Consider the following 14,135-nt stretch of genomic DNA (forward strand, 5'->3'; position numbering starts at 1 on the left):
AGGACCATGAGCAGAACTAATTACAGTGAGGGAAGAAGAAAGGAGGGACTAATGTCAGGCTCTTAAAGAACAAGACGGAAAAAGCACCATGGATTTTTTTTGCTAGAACAAGCTCCCCATGGGCTGTCAGTCCTGCAATACCAGGCAGGTGTTCACACATAGGGAGATCCCCCACACCGTGTGGCTGTGAGAATATCCTACCAATGGAAGGAGGAAACCTAAATCATATAATCTGCACTTTGTATGCAGGTTCCCTTCATCCTACCATGTAGCTCCAATGCACCTTTAAGAATATTGTGATAATATTTGTATTTATTTCTTTGTATTCATTCTAAAAACTTAGAGAACTATATCACTCTTCCCTTTCCCTACATTAAATCCAATTTACAACACTCCTGCTTTTCTGAAAAACTTGTGATTTCTCCATATTTTCTGTGGTACACTTGAAAGCAGACTTCGGTTCATAATTAATGAAATTTTTGCTTCGATTTTTACTAGATTATGCCACAAAATCTCCCATTTTCACTTTGTTTGCTGCTTAATGTAAGGGAAAAGTTATAAGGTTTGCCCCCATGTCTAATACAAGACATTTTTCCTTACGGCAAAGTGACCGGCAGGAGGAAACTAGCCAGACAGTCTGAGTGACAACCTGGGGGGGGGGGTGATGGAAGCCCCTCTGGGACAATGCTTTTTCCTGCTGCTGGAAGTCCCTCCTATTTCCACATTGGCTTCTGCATCCGGTACTTTACCAGGATTCTCTTTCACATCAAAGCATCCCTCCTTGGGCTACACATGTAGGGGCACAGCCTCAGTTTCTATGGGAAATAGTTTTATCCCAAAGGAAAGGGAAAGAAATATTTGGTTTAAATATGCTTAACACTCCTCCTTCTGTATAAGGCGCTCTGTTGTTGCACTTTCTCTGGTCCCTCGGAATATCAACATGCTTTTTACCACACTCAAGCTTATTTTCTTAGCTGAGGTGTTTAAAGGGGGCTGTGGGGGAATTTTGCCCTCATCCATATTGGTTAAACAAACATCAGACTGAAAGCTTGCTAAATTAATTGCACCAAATTCTTTTCTGCTGGTCTTATCCGTAGGATGAGTTAGTCCCAGTTCTACAATTCAGAAGAACTCCATGATGCAGACAATGTGGAGTTTCTGCTTATCTTCTAAATTTGTTAGAAACACAAAAGAAACCTGTGTATGAGTGATAAAGCTGCTGCTTAGCTAGGTGAACAGACAAGGGGGGGCCATTAATTTGTCTGGCAGCTGAAGTCCTCAATAAAGAGCTCTAATCATAGATGAGCTGCTGAGTATTTTGTTCAGTCTCAGTTAGCCCACAGAAGGAAAAGAAATTTTTAGGAATGAGACTGCTCTTGAGTTGAATGTGCTTCTTGAGTAAATAACCTACAATCAAAAGTCACAAGCTTCATGATAGCAGTTATCACAGGCTCAGGATATTTACGTGATGAGGCTTGTAGCAGATACAGAGGGATAAAACAGATGAGCTTTTGAGTCCATAAGCTCTTTTTCAGGCTTAGAGAGAGGACAAGAAAGTGTTTCTGATTTGACTGTGAATGTGGGACCATTCAAATCCACACAAGTGTTTGCTGGTAGCCATGACTGATACCAAGAAGGGCACACCTGATGACTTCCATGGCAAGGAATGAAACCAAGCCTGGGCACCCCAAACACACAGACTTCTCCTTATCCCAAACACTTACAAACCATCATTTGGTAGCCCAGTTATTCACTTTTTGAAGTCCTGAATTTGTTTGTTATTCTGCTGTTGATGTCATTATTTCCTCCCTCATTTCCCTCACATGGCATTTAATCTCTTTGGGCTGGTTCCTTATGCCTTCAGGGTCACTGGATTTCTTTCCATACTAGGCTCTTTGATTCTGCCTGTGTATATCTGGGGGCTGGTTAGTCTTTTGATTATTTGAAATGCTTTGAGTGCTGACTTTAATTACACTGCTTTGTAAGATCATCTCCTACAAGGGCTTCTAACTATCAGGCCCGTGTCCTCCTCAGTAGCCATGTTGCTAGGCGGTGAAAGTGTGAAGGAACTTACGTAAGCATTTTATAAAGACAACAGCCACTGAAGCACTAAATTGATATACGATCTTCAAGAATGCAAGATTTGTTTTGTTTTGTTTGTTTTATTTTATATATATACACATGGGTGCTGAAAGAAACTAAACCACTTACATCTACCATGGAAAAATGCTGAATCTGGAAACAGATCTCTAATGTCTCAGTCAGAAGTGTGACATTTTTCTTAGGGACATATGGTTGACCATCGCCAAGTGGGGCCCAGCAGAACTGAGGATGTAGACAAATTGGAGACTGTCCAGAAGAAAACAACAGGAATGATAAAAGGTTCATAAAACATGACTGATGAGGAAATGTTGAAGAAACTGAGTTTGTTTAGTCTAGAGAAAAAAGACTGGGAGAAAACGCATGAGTATTCCAATATGTAAACAATTGCTTTAAAGAGGATAACCATCATTTGTTCTCCATGGCCACTGAGTGAAGGACAAAAATAAATCAATGTAATTTGCAACAAAGAAATTTTAAGCTACACTTTGGGAAAAACTAGGAAGGTTAAGTTTGCTCTGGATGCTGAGCCCTTTCACTGGCACATTTAAGAACAGGTTAGATGAACAATTTACAGGGCGAAGGTGGCTAAATATAATCCTGGCTTGTAGGAAGGTGTGAGACAAAGTGGTGGCAGGAGATTCTTTCCACACTTTACCTCTTCGTAATTTTATGAAGGAAGATGTTTAAGAGAAATTTATTTGATTGGGTAAACATGCATTAGTATTTTCTAACCGGTCACTCCAGTCACCCTTATGACACTTTAAGAGTAAGAAATTATGTCATCTTTGTGGCAACTCTACACTGATGTGATCATTTTGGGAACACCACTTAAAGGCCAGTAAGCTCCTCTGCAGAAGCTCCCATTCCTTCCTCTTTGTTTAGGCTTTTAACTTTCCTCTATGAGGCAGAAAACCTTTCTTTTGGGAAATACTTGTTGGTGTCCCTCTTGCAAGACTTGAGAAGCCTCATTCATCTTCTCCCAGTAGGATTAAAAGAAATCCTCAATCTGCAATCACAACCAATTCCAGTCTTGCCCGCATGGAAAACATTCCATGGTACCATGGTGGGATAACGCAGCTGCACATTTTAGGGGCCATCACACCTTAGGCCAATTGTTCTGGGCCCTCACTGCCACCTTGAGGAAGTTTTCAATGCACGTTCAGCTGATGTGATAGTATCAGTCTCCTCAGTGTGTGGCAGCTGCTGCTGCTGCGTGCTCTGATTTGCAGCCCCATTTGCAACAGCAGAAGGAGTGTGGTATTTGCTGTGCCTTTAGAATGGTCATTACATTTGAGCTGGGGAAAGGTGCCTTCTGGCTCAGCCAGAAGGACAAACTGGAGGAGCAGCTGAAAAAAAACTGAATGTTTTAGTATAGATTTTAAAACTACTTGAAAATCGCAAGGCTAATATGTTTAGGCAGTAGAGGAGGTAGACAGGGAACCTTCAACAATGTCCTGTTCTTATAAGCATTTGCCAGGGAACGATTATTTATTTATAATTAATGGCTAGTGTATTTATTACTATCAATATTGATTTTAGTTGATAAGGCAAGGTATAAAGTTAATACGTATGAGACATTGTGTGCAAAACCTGAAGTACCTCCGGGTTCGTTGCTGTGCCAAGTGGGTTGGCACAGGAGCCAACGTTGCAGTATGTGACACCAAGGGACATCTTACTGCTAGTCTGCCAAAAAGGACAAGAGTTCTGGAGGCAGAACTGCCGCGAGCAGAAGAGGCATAACCAGGCAGCCTCGAGCAGGCCATGAGGGAGGTAGTACACTTCTGGGATTAAATCCTATCTGTGTCTTAACAGAGACAACTCCTCTCCACAGTATCTTTCAGCATCCTGTTAATTAAAAGGATTAAGATATATTTACAAAAATAAATAAATTAAAGAGAAAGCAACTTCTGCCAAAAAATGAACTTTCATGTTCAACTTTTGCTTGAAACTAACTTCCCAGCAGCCAGCTTTCTCGGGGAATAGCCTGTTATCAGATAAAGGAAGGACTGAACAAGAAAGATAATCCCTTTGTTATGAAAGCCACCTCCTTTTATCAAGACATTCTCCCCCAACTTTTAATACTCCCTGACTTACCTCTGATCTCTTGGCATCTTTGTATTTTCCCACCTGTCTGTCAACCTCCTCTGAGGGTATTTTCCTTCTTGAAGCTAAACTTTGCAACATAACTAAAAGAAAGCAAATAGAAATGGCTTCAATCACTCTCACTCCTTAAAAATTCATAATCATTTCTATAGCCAAAGGCAGAAAAGCTAATTATTTACTGTCCCAACCAGTCTTATCACCTCCCGGGAAAATGTGCTTTTGAGCTGGCTGTGCTGATACATCTGCAGAAGGCAGCTCTCATCACTGGGGCCCAAGTGTACTCCATCACCAGTGGGAGTTTTGCAGCTTTGAACAGAGCTTCTGCAGCAGGTTAGCTAAAAGGCATTGGAGCTCAGCCATCGGGGAGCGGGAAGACAGCAATGTCTTGCTTCTCTCCCTAGTGAACCTTCAGGCCATCTTGATATTGGCATTTACAGAAGAGTGAACTATTTAGGGAAATATTGTGATTTTTTTTTAAGTGCAGCCCATGTAAACCCATGTAAGATTGGTACATAAGATATTATGGAAAAGAAGGATGAGAAGAATTTTGGCTAATGCAGGCAGATACTTGTACAAAAATCTTTGCTGAGTGGTGGCTCTGCCTTTCTGTTTGTTTGTTTTCTTGTTTTATTCTTATGAAAAGTTGCTCAGCTGTGGTGACTGCTGTAGGAGATTTTGGGAACTGGGACGCACTCTCACCTACCCCGCCTTATGCTGCTGTCGAATCCCACTGGAAACTGCCTCTGAACTGAGTTCAGATCCAACATCTGTGACTTCTGCATGACATTTTCTGCACCAAAAAAGACCTTCCTCTTCTTTGAACTCTCCCGTCCAAATTCAGAACAGACTCTTCCTTCTTCTCCTTCTCTTTGACCAGACTCTTGCTTTTTGTTGTTGAATGAAGTAGACTTCCTACATTTCTCAGCCAATACTAAGGAAGATAAACTTGAATACACAGCCTGTACTGAGGTAGCACTGTGGACTACCTCAGGTGCTGCCTGATGTTCTGTATGAGAGGAAGGAGGAGAGGCAGGAAGCTATAATGGGTAAGAACTTACCTGCTTTCTAGCAGTCTTTAATTACTATAGCTGATTAAAAAGACCTAGGGCTTTCATGATGGCCGAGTGGGGGAGTCAACTGAAGGTGGCATGGTCATGGGTTATAGATCAGGCATGACATAGTGGTAGTACAGAGAGGGTAATGTGTCCCTCAGCACTGGAGCTGCATGTGACAGAACTATGAAAGGCAACAGACCTGAGACAACAGTGACGGGAAGGACCATGAGAAGGCGGGAAATGAAGTTGTAAGAGCAAGCTGGGAATTGGAGAAAAGGACACTGAGATGCTAAATATATCCATGCTTAGCAGATAGAAAAAGGTAGACTTGAATGATATGTTAAATGTGTGTTTACATCCCACCATCGCTTTGCCTAGTGAACGTTGCAGAAAGCACCATGCTATTTGAAGAACGTGGAACTAAATTATGCTTTTGTGAGGTGCACCAGAAAGCAACCAAGCATATACACAGGCCTAGCCTTGTACCTAAGAGAGCCTAACTGGTGCCAAGGTCAACCCACAAGGATGCTGAAGGATTTAAGCAAAAGGCAGTTTCCAGCACGGTATTTAGGGCTAGACTTCAGTACATTTGGATGGCTGTTCAAAGCCTTTGCCCACCTTGGCCTTTCCCACCCTGGCTGCGCCTCAGCATCTTGACAACCCAGCTCTTCCCTCAGTTGGGTTTTGGCTTCCTCCCCTGGTCTTGTCTCAGTGCCTTGCTCTCCCTGCCTGGTGCACAGCAGTCACCCTGCCAAAGCTCCCGCCTGCTCTCAAGGGCAGTGCTGTCTCCTCACAGCATCCAGCTTGAGTACTTGGCTTTCACACTTAGGGCTGAAGCCAGCAGAGTTCACCAGCTGTAAGCAAAACCTCTAGCTAGTTCAAGTGTTCTACTGTTTCTGCAGAATAATTATACCGACACATACACAGGAAGTTTCTACCTTTTCATTTGTTTTCCCTGAGAGAATTTAGTGTTGTTTCCCAAGGCCACTAGGAGCTAATAGACTGCAGTCACAAAGCAATGTCAGGATTTTAAACTTGTGAAGTCACAGGATTAGAGACTTTCTTCTTCCAGTAAAATCTCAATTTCTCTTCTCCCCATGCTTTCACTCTCTAACCCACCCACACAGCACAACTTGATGTTGCGTTGATTGAGTAAACGGTACAGAAGGATGCTAACATCTGGGTGTTGGTACTGTGTCTCCCAGATGGTCAACACTCTTACTTCCTCCTTTTTCAAGATAAAAGAGTCCATTTAAAGGCCAGTTAAAAGAATATTAGAAACGGATCTTAACACAACAAAGTGACTAGATCAACAGTTACATTTTCATCCTCTACTGCCCTCTATTGAGGATGGATCCATCCGCAGAAGGAAATCTACACTGCAGTTATTGACAACACAATTCAGCTTAGAGTTTTATCCCCACAACAATAATAGCTCTCTTCAGCCCATGTGTTCAGTTCAGAACACATTTTCATTTGCAAAGCTTATAAGTGTGCCTTTTTTTTGGCATATTTACTGTATGCTTTATTTGCAGGTTCTGTACATGAAGGCAAAATAGTAGTGGTTTAACCATCAATCCCCTTATGGATATGCTTAGGTAGAACCTGTTATATTAATAACCCAATTAATAATCAACCTGTTATGATAACCCAAAATAACCCATCTGGGACATGACGATGATGCCAAGTGGAAGTTGCCCTGTAGGTTCCACATGTAATGTGTTCCACACACAATATGGCAAAGACCCTTTACTTCCACCCTGACATAATCAGCTTAAATGTCAGTGAATGAAAGAGCAATTAGCAATACTAGTCATGCTTGGAAACTAGAATGACAATGCATTTATCTAGTAAAAAAAGAACCCAGAAGAATATCTACCTCTTGTCTTTAAAAGCACTCTGTGGCAATGTGATTCCTTGCCAATATCATGCCGCCTTTGGCAATATTTGTGAGAAAATGTAAAGGAACAGAATGAGTTATAGTAATGTTAGGGAAAAAAAAGATAGAAAAGATTATCATGTCCTGTATTTTTCTACCACTTACCATCTGAAGATCTCTAAAGGCTTTGCAAGTAAATGTTTACAAAGTAATTATTTGCAAAGTAATTAAGTGCATCTCAAATCAGAATGGACAAGCAAAGATTGAATTTGTTTTTGTTTTATGGACAGGGAAATTTGAGAAAAAATTAAAGTCTAAAATGTCTAAAAATCCTAAAACTAGGATTCTCCAGTCTCCTCTTGTCCTTTCAAAATAAAAATATTGATATTCAGATGTATATAGCACTTTCAGCTACATAAGGGCAGCTGGGTATTCACAATGGTAAATCACATGACCTAACATTTTTTTAAGTGAAAATGTCCCACTGTAATGCCTTGTTCATTGCAATGTTTAAGGCTGGAAAAATGATGTGTTCTGGATAAAGCTGTGAGGATTTGAAAATGGATTTGCAAGAAAAATGCCACCTATTCTGGATGCTGATTCCAAATAAGAGTGGAAGTACGCTTTCCTAGGCTTTCTCAATGCATCCCATGTTTTGCTTGGTGCTCTCTGAAGTTTCTAAGTTCTGACAGCTAAACTATAACAGTATCCCCCTTGCAAAGTTCCCTTTTCCCTCCCTTGTATAAAAAATGGTGTAATTTTTACAGAAGTTGGATTTTCCTGACTGTCTTCTTCATCCCAGTTCAATGAAGTGATAGGTTCACGTTCCAGCACTATTAGTCCTCTGGTAGAAATCAGAGCTCCCTGAACATGGAGCTGGAATCTTAAAAAACAGGCATTCTGCTACTAGACCTCTTACAGCATTTCATAAAAGCAATAATCCATTCTTTGCCAAGCAAGATTTCTCTCCCATAGACCATCTATGTGGTTTCCATCTGCACATTAATTGGAAAGTGCTTGGGGTAAAAAAGTATTTCTATGTTTCAAACTGCAGCTGTTTCCATAAACTGGCAAGGTGAAGAGAGCTCTCTTCCCACAGCCCAGCCCTCCAAGGAGAAACCACAAGCTGACTGCAGACCTTGAGCCCTGAAAATGTGGGGCATTTGCGCAGTATCCAGTATCAGCTGGACTGAGGTGGAGCTGTGTACCACTCCTCACTAGAAGGAGCAGTGTATCTGTTTTCTCTTCAGCAAAGGATTAACTGCTGGGTACATTCCTGCCTTCAAGTCTTTAGCAGAAAGTCTCCTTGCCAGCTGTGGTTGAAGGAACAACACAAATTGTTTCTGCCAGGTATACAATTTTAATGCCCCCTAAACTGATCCTGATGACCTCCAGGTGTGTGAGCTATGAAACAACTAGGAGAAGCCTAGAAACATGCATGAGCACCCTGAGTACAGAAACTAAGCTGAAAAGCACCAGAGGCTGAGCAGATAGACTGCTTCAGGACCTCGCTGTCTCACTAGACCCCCTATGGAAACCGGGGGTTTACCCATACAGAAAATTATAAGGACACCGAAGAACAAAAAGGATAGCCAGTAGAGTCTTTTCCTTGCTTTTACTCAGAGTGCTGCAATTTTGGCTTTATATTTGATCAGTTTATTCACAGGAGCTTTCTCACTGTGCAAGGGCTAACAGCTTGGGTAACATTCACCCTCCAGGAGCACTCTCAATGTAAATCTAGGAATGTCTTTACTGATAAAAAGCCCACTTGGACATCTGTCTGACTGACAAGCAATCAGAGAAAGGGCCTGGATGTATTGTATGCTCACCGAAAAACTGCTTTGCAGACTTGTTTTCTATGCTGATCTCTCTTGCAAACTCATCCTTGGAATCTCTTAAGAAAAAAAACAACCATTTATAAAGAGCCAGTTTAACTGTAGCATAAGTAACCTTCATTCCATGGATATCATTTTAGCAGCAGATCCAGATGGTGATCTACAGCAGTTTTGTAATCAGAAAGATTTTTACACTAGTCTGAGATAGAAATCTCTCTCTTGTCTGAAATCAGAGAAATTGACTGACAGCCTCTCAACAACAAATGAATAATGTAAAAGAATGAGCCATGTGGAATATTTATTATTACGATTAAAATAATCAGGGATTTATTTTTAATTCAATGTTAATGCAGGTTTTATGGAAGGGAGAGTATATCACCAATGCTATGTAGCAGTTTTCCGCTGCTATAGAGACTTCACTGTAATATAGTGAAAGTCCTATCCTCTGTTTCAGCAGGGCTTAAAGCCTGTTAGCGATCTAAAATGATGAAAGCAAATTGAATTGAATAGCAAACAAAAAAAGTTTAGACTTCATCAGTGATGATGAGAGAACTCCAAATGGCTCCTCTTGGGAGCAATGACCATGAATTAAAGTCTTGATTTTTCTTTAAGCTAATAAAAGATGCTTCTTTATTCTACTTAAATGGGATAAGAAAAGCTCTATTAAAGAGAGCTAACAGTAGTACTAATCTGCAAGCTGCATCCCTGTTGGCCCCAGTAGGGAAAAAAGAAACCACTTCTAAAAATGTTTAACAAAACCCACACAAAATGAGAGGAGCAAAATATTACTCAAAGATGTGCAACTTTGTCTCTGCAAAGGAAGAAAAGTCTGTTTTCCTAACTGAGAGAAGAGGCAGGAGCATGAGGTGCAGCTCTTGTCCCTTGCACTCCAAACTCCAGAGTTTATAGTCTGCCGGCTGACTGCAGAGGGGCTCTTGCCAGGTATACAAAGGTGGCCTGGGCTTGGGGTTTTGCATCTCCTTTTTGGTTTTGACTAAAGACTTAATCCCTCCAGACACCTGCTTTACCAGGATTACTTGCATTTCTGGCATGAATGATGTGGGGGCAGCGTGCCCATTCCTGGGCAAGCCTCAATATTGGCCCACTCTGCTGTCACATTGGCAGCCTTTAGTATATGCTCATCTCCATATAAGTATTGCTTAGACTCCAGATTTGGCCAGTTGTGAGATTATTGCACAATCTGTAATCTGTATGCTTTCCTGAATCGCTGGTTGACTTGCTCGTGGAGGGGGTCTTTCAGCAGCCCTGCTGTATCTCCTCTCATGCCCATGTGATCTTGATGGCACCATTCAGCATCACTGACTGGACTTCAGCTGGCACGGGCAGCAATAGCTGTGAAGATGTGTCAACATCATTGGATGCCAACATGTGGAGGCAACCTGGATGCATTTCCAAGACACCTCAGGAATTAAGATGTGGCTGCTAGATCTCAGAGCTATTTTGGCACAAACATGGTGACCTGCGCTGGATAGATTAGTGACAGAATAATGCACTTTCACAGTGCTGTTGGACTAATCCCTCAGCAAGGGAGGAGAGAGACAGAGAGTACAAGTGAGATGAGGCAGAAGATGCCTTGGTGTACCTATAGCAGTAAATTAGGAAGTAGCCATTGGTGTGAGAGTGCAGAACTATACAAATAGTTGCACCAGAGTCTTACATTACTCTTTTTTTTTTTCCTTTTTCACATGGACCAAGTCCATCTGTGAATCAGTAATCAAAATACAATTTCCTCCTCATCTCAGATCAGTGTTTAAACGCTAGCGATCACAAAGAGCTCTCAGTATGCAGATTAGGACCCTGAGCTCATTTTGCCTCGAGAAGAGAAGGCTCATGAGGGATCATTGTATAAATACTGAGTGAAAAGTAGTAAAGAATACCGAGTTAGAAATACAGGAAATTGAATGTAAACATAAGATAAAAGTTAATTACTGTGAGGATGGTCAAACAGTGGAACAGGTTGCTCAGAGAGGTTGTGGAGTCACCATCCCTGGAGATACTCAAAACCCAACTCAAAACAGTCAGGCAAACTGCTCCTGCTGACCCTGCTTTGAGCAGAGGGTTGGACTGGATGAGCTCCAGATGTCTCTTTCAGATATTTTTCCCTTTTCAGCCAAACTTGTCATCGATTTAAATTGCATCCTCTTGAGGAGATGAGTACTGTTCTTAAACTACTTCTCACCAAAAGCATGTCCCATAAAGATTTGTCCTCTTACACAAAAGTCACAAATTCTCCAAGACTTACACTTTTAGGTAAGCATTGGCCCCTAAAAATACAAGCTATAAAGTTCTTCCTGATATACTGTTAACGATTGCATCAAACAGAGCAGTGGTGAATTCAAGGTCAAGATCGAGACCTTTAGGTGAGTCTCAGAACTTCTAGCTGCTACATGCAAAAAATTGTGACATAGGATAATCAAGTTATCCAAGCTATAATGGGTCAGAGTTTTGACAGTGACTGCAATGACAGCACAATAAGGTCCTTTGGGCTGGGCTATATTTTACAAAGAATCAAATCTGATTCCTAATACTAGGAAGTGTGTTCAAACTACATGGCTATATATTTTAAATGGAAAATCCTTCTAATAACCTGGATTTAATGCATTTTACAATGTATTTATTATCTCACACTGTGATATTTTGTAACTTAGATTTTCAGCTAACGAGTAGCTCATCTAATGAAAATAATGATTTTTTCATGCTGTACTACATGGAAACTTAAAGTATTTCAATTAAACAAACCACCTCATTAGTGTGCCTTGATAATATCGTGGAGTTTTCTTTGATATGGTTAGAAATATCTAGCATGCTTTTGGGATGCAATCAAACTCTCCAATAAACTTGTTGCTAAAGACAGCTGCCTAGCACCATGTATTTCTTGAGCAGTCAAATGACCTAGTTTAGAAGTGTTTGAAGCCATTTTACACTATGGAAGAAGAACAAATTAACCTTGTTTAACAAGTAGATTTCAATTTGTGTTCCAGCGCTCTTCTGCACTCTATCATCTCCAGGGCAGTAACATGACTTTATTTCATCCTTCCTATTACATATCCTATATACTTAATGCTACTTATTTGGGAAGTCCCTCTCACCTGCTGCATGGACCCTGGGAGAAGGCACTATCATTGTGCTCAAAATGTTTCTGCAGCCACAGGGCTGTTTATTTGAGGTCTGTTTTGCTGCTTTGTGCTCTAAAACAACAAAAAGAAAATCACAGCCATTGTTGCCTTTCCCTTTGATTTCTTTGACCCGTTGCCCTGAAAGGCAAGTATTGCAAAGACATCAGACAAATCAGCAGAAGCTTATGGTTGAGCCAAGACCAAACTGAGCTACATCTTTACGGCAGCAGATTTCTGTGGCTGCAACTAATTCTTGTTGGGATGTGAGGTCAGATCTTCGGCTATAATAGATCAGCATAGCTTTGGTCTGGAAGCTTGTTTTTATCAGATGAAGATCTGGATTCACATTCCCATAGTTTCTCTGAGAATGAGCATTTCTATACAGGGTTAGTGTACACTAAAACTACAGTGAGATGCTTTTAGGTTCTCCACTTGGAAAATACGGTTCAGATCTGGCTCCCATCATAGGAAAAATGAATTGCAGGAAATCTCTCTGATTGTTGAAAGTAATTAGCTACTCCCTCGACAGCTGCGTACATTAAACACAAGAAAGCTTCACCTCTTATCCATTTTCTCTATAAAGTATAAGCAGAGGCAAAGGCATTCACTATGCAGCTTCCCAAGTGTATTATAGATCACCAGTTTAGTTTGGTGTGTGAGAAGCTTGTCTCATTGCTTGGTTGTTATTCAGTGAGGTTTTAACAGTGATACTACAGTATCTACAGTGATTTAGCCACACTAAATTCCTGTTTTAAAGAATTGAATAGGGAAGAGTAAAAGGTTACTGCAGGTGAGCTGGCACAAGGAGTAAGCTGCGCATAGCATCTCCCATCTGCATTTCTTTCTCCTTCAGCAGTAAAACTAGAGTGGATCACATTACTTTTGTTTCTGCTCTCAGCTCAAAGATAATTGTCCTTGCCTTGTTGCAAAGAAATATTTACACCCAAAATGCAAGCTCCCATCCACCTATGTCTGCCTGTTACAAACCCCTAAATTCTAAGATTAATGCAAGTTGGCAGAGTTCCTTTAATCAAAATTTAATGCTTGTCTTCGATCTTCTCAAACCACTTAAATTCTAGAGGCTTTAGAAAGAAATCATTAGCACTGCCATGCTCCTCTGCTTCCCACTCAGCAGGAAGTTAGACTGTGGGGTGTTACACAAATGTGGGTATTGTTCTGCTCTCCACAGAACCCTCTTTCGGGATTTGTACTGTTTTCCATACAGCCATGTTTTGAGATCTGCCTGTCAGACTTCTGCTCTTTTTGCTGCTCACAGGCAGGAGTGTGCAAAGCAATCTAAAAATCTGCTTGAGAACAAGATGCAGCCAACACTTTTCTTCCGAAGTTCAGAGAAGGCCCCTGCTTGCACCTGTCAGCTCTGTACAGACAGGTACTAAAATTCACATCTGAGTATGTCAGAAATATTGCATTCAGCTGTCTCAACTTCTGTCACAGGCATATCTGCTAAAGGAGGAATCAGCCAATTAGTCTAGAATGTTCAGAAGAGCTCAGTTCCCACTCAGTCATTCCGATTCCTGGACCTCAGAAGCCCGGCTTGCAGCTTGGCAGCTGAGTGCTTGGATAGCTGGCTGTAAGCCCCTTTGAAAATCTGGCCTAGAATCTGCAAATATGCAGCTCAGAAACCCCCATAAGGAGCAGGCAGTCTGATCCCAAGTGTAAGCCAGGTTCATCACAGCTTCATGAAAGAATAACACCTTCTGGGGTTTTTGCCAAGCACAGCAAAGTACAGTGTTGCAGAAATATTTTGTAGGCAGCTTTCTGTACGATAACCTCCTGCTCTGCAGCTAACGTTGGTCCAGGAGGGTTTTTTTAAGCACAGCACCAGTTTTTGTGTTTCCATCAAGTGATGTAATATGCTCTGTGCTCTAATATCGTTTTCTTCTCAGACCACTTCCTTTTTCTTCAATATTCCCTTCAACCACAAAGATCTCATGCTATATGGCATGCACAACTTCATAAATACAGATCTGTATGGGTAATTCTAGGCCTTCATTTTCTATTT

The sequence above is a fragment of the Cuculus canorus genome, chromosome 4 (genome assembly GCF_017976375.1).
Source record: "Cuculus canorus isolate bCucCan1 chromosome 4, bCucCan1.pri, whole genome shotgun sequence".
Taxonomy (NCBI): Eukaryota; Metazoa; Chordata; class Aves; order Cuculiformes; family Cuculidae; genus Cuculus; species Cuculus canorus.